This window comes from Lycorma delicatula, chromosome 5, assembly GCF_047948215.1.
Source record: "Lycorma delicatula isolate Av1 chromosome 5, ASM4794821v1, whole genome shotgun sequence".
NCBI lineage: Eukaryota > Metazoa > Arthropoda > Insecta > Hemiptera > Fulgoridae > Lycorma > Lycorma delicatula.
The window spans coordinates 33,383,357-33,387,491 of record NC_134459.1 but is presented as its reverse complement, the minus strand read 5'-3'; positions in this window follow the sequence as shown (position 1 = coordinate 33,387,491).

The window sequence follows — 4,135 nt, the reverse complement described above, 5'->3', positions numbered from 1 at the left end:
CCAGAATGTTTTATGATGAGTTTGCCAACCTCTGCAGTAGAGTGATTGATTCTTCTATGCCTTTATCCAGAACAGTCTATATTTGAATCCTGATTATGTTTGTTACACACATTAGCTAATTAGTTGCCAGCAACCAAGTTGACAGGAGACCAAAAGTGAGAAACCAGTGTAGGAAACCAAAACAACAAATAAGAATTTGTCAATATTGCATAAACCAGTCAGAAAAATGGATGTCAAGGAAGTAGCTGTAGTTATTAACAATTTTTAATAAAAAAAATAATAAAAGAAAATACTGGGTGCATCCTTTATTGGAAGAAAATAAAAAAAGGAATATTTACAGTATTTTTTTTTTTTTACAAGCAAGTCAATATGATGATAAATATTTTAATTTTGCATGAATGTCTGTATTTTAAGATTTGCAAAATACATTGAGATTACCAGCACGTGGCAAGTATTCAAATTTTAGATCTTGCATTTCTCCTAAAGAAAAATAAGGAATGCAACCACCTGGTTGTTCTGTGCATCATTCATGTTATCTTGGTTGCTGGAAACTTATTGTTTGCATCGACCAAGTTTGCATACTTTTATATTAAAGTTTGAGTTTAGTGATTACTGTCAATTTGGTCACCAGAAACTGATTGCCTAGTGCATAATAAGCTTTAGGCTTGGCATTTTTTACATAAATACATTATTCATTGAAGTAACTAAAATTGAACATTGGTTTGTTATTGATTACAAAATAAATAATTACTGAAAATATTATCAATACTGGAATTCAAGATAGCAAACTTGTAAAGATTTCTGGTTTTCTAATCTAGAAGTTGCAGGTTCAAATCTGACAAAGAGAAGTAAAAATTATAAAATTGTGAGTTTAAATTGTCCCACCTGCCAGTTGTAATGAATATTTGTCTTAATTGATGGCTATTTTGAAAAATATTGATTTAGGCATTAATAAAAAATAATAATTTACAAGCAAATTATTCATTGTCAATAAAAAAAAAAAAAAATATTTCAAATATGTCAGTTTTTAAATGTTAATGACTTAATTATATTTAAAGTACAGTTGAGGAAAAGGTCAGAATGTTCTGTAAAAAAATTTGCTCTAATTCGCCTAGGTCAAATGATTTTGACACCTACAAAATTACTCAGCATAATATAGTGAAATACACAGGGCAAATTATGCTTTTAATACACACAGCATATTAAAAGCATAACTTAGCTATTTTCCCTATTGTATAATCTAGTTAAAAGATAGCCAAATCTATCTTTTATCTTGTAATTGTATATTCTGGGATTCTGCTCTGATCAAGGTTTTACTATGGTTTCTAAGTTGATCTATCTAGATAAATATTGGAACAGCTCCTTCATTTTATCCATGAAGTAGCACAGCTATCCATTCCTACTGTATAACTGAATAATGTATTCCTAACTATATAATGTAATATGTTCCAATCAGAATAAAAAAATTATTTTAATTAGTTTAGACTGTGTATGCCATTTTAGTTCGTTTACTTTGGTTTTAAATTTTTAAAGTTAATTTTGTTTAAAATAATTAGAAAATAAAGTAACTATTTTAAAATTTACAAAAATTTATTAAACATATATTCTTACCTTTGTGTACATTAAATATTGTTACCACATACATGCCGAACTACGTATCAGCAAGTGCAACGCTAGCCCCTCAGATGTCAGGAGAAGTAAAGTATACATAAGCACCTGCACAATTGTCACTCCTCACCAAGGTAGTTAACAGCTCACCTCTCCCAGCACAGCGGTGCTGTGACTCCTATAAACGAGCGAACGGCAGAACAAATTTTTAGTTTGTTGCCAACCACCATCTGGAGAAGAAGCAGAAGAAAAAAGAAGAAGTTCCCTGAGTTGGATGCCAATATCCCCACCACTACCATGTTGTAATGGGGACACAACTGCCACTGACGGGAAGCTCGGTCCAAATCCAACAGACAACCTGCAATTCCCCAACTACAACCGAGCCGACATCGCCAAAGACCAGCTTCTAGACCCAACAGACCTTCTCAGGTCTACCTCATGACACACACAAACAGTCCTTTTCAGGGCCATCACTCTAAAAATCTCTACCAGCCCTTTTTCAGGGCTACCGTCAATATCATAATTTTAATACTTTATGTACAATCAGTTACCATAAGTTGTTAATATAGGGATTAATATTTATATTAATTTATTATAACAGAGAAATATGTCAGTAAAAAAAAAATAATTATAAATGTAAGTAAATAATTTTATCATCATTTATAATCACACCAAAAACCTTTTTCCGTTTAATACAGTTTAAATAAGAATTTACTAAAAAATTATTTTTATCATTTAAAATAGTGACATTCAGTCATTCTTTTCTTTATAAGATAAATTATTAGTAGTAGTAGCAATAATAGATGGCGTAAAGGTAACAAGATGGTTCCATTTTTTATAACTCCAATATTTTTACAGTAGATGAGACAGAAGAAATCTTTATTATATAATTTAATATGACATAACAGTCAATTTGATCAAAATTGACTGTATTCTTTTTAATTACAATTTCCTTTAGTAATTAACAATTTTGACAAGCCACAAAAATGTAGATGTTTAAATTTGTAAGTGACGACACCTTCACTCTCTTTACAATCGAAATGGATTATGTAATAAAATTTTTTCTCTCATAGAAAATAACTCTAAGTAGTAAAATGCATTACATACATTTCCTTTACATACTAGGGGATAAGTATATATGAGCTTGAATTGTTAATAAATGACCAACTAGATAAAGGGTGTCTCACTTTCATAAATTTACATGCAAGTCCATAAAGCAAACTGCATTGATGATAAACTCTTAATTTACTTATGAGCCATGAACTTTATGGCAATTATAATTTTTTAAATAATAAGAATTAATTTCTAAGAATTTGTTCAAAGTATTTTAAAATAGTTGTTTAAAAAGTATTTCCCAATGTTTCCAACATTATGTGATTATTTACAAATATTTATAAACAATTAACAGAGGTTAAATATTTTTACATATATCTTTAATTTTTTTTATCCTCACAGTTGCAAATACAGGTTTATTATTTTATTTCAGTGAATAATTTGTTAATATTGATAATATCTTGCATAAAAATCTTTTGTGTTGCCATATTAAGGAGTAGCTTAAAAAATCAAACTTAATTTTTTTTGTTTGTTGTAATATATGAGCGTTTTCGTAGTGATTGCTACTTCATCAGATGTTATTATAAAAAATGTTTTGCTAAAAATTGAAATAGGAAAAAAGTTTGCTTTATCTTCTAGATCAATTAATTAAATTAATAATGAAAAATTATTAATACCAATTATGTACTATTATTATTATTAGATAATCTTATATTAAATAATTTTTTTTCATTTATTTAAACCATTCATTATCTTCAAAATTTAATTGTTCGTTTATAAGAGTATTATTTTTTATTATGTGGATTTTTTCAACAGATTATGTTTAATAAGAAAGCAGTAAGTATGACTTTTATTATTGATAATAATTTATTATTACATTGCTGATGCTCAATTTTCAAATTCATTAACATATATATTAATTGCAGATTTTTTGCACATTCATTAATAATTTATATTATATACCTATATATATGAAATATAAACCACCAAAACACAATAATTAGATAAGTTAAACTTAGCATATTAGTTTTCAAGAATTGATTTTTACAGGATCCTGCATCTTCAGTTGGTGAAGAATTCTATAATTACATTATATACAATTTTTTTAAAATTGGTATTTTATTTTAGACTATTCTCTGTTTTAAAAATTTTTAATTTTATTATAAATGCATATGCAAATTTTGCTGGCCAATACTGGAATGTACTGGTTACAGTATGTACTGTACATATATACAGAGGGTCATCAAAAAATGTTGCAGCAATTTAAAAAAATCATTCTCAGAAACTACCAGAGAATCAAATTTTTTTTTTTTTTTTTTTTTTTGTCTTCAGTCATTTGACTGGTTTGATGCAGCTCTCCAAGATTCCCTATCTAGTGCTAGTCGTTTCATTTCAGTATACCCTCTACATCCTACATCCCCAACAATTTGTTTTACATACTCCAAACGTGGCCTGCCTACACAATTTTTCCCTT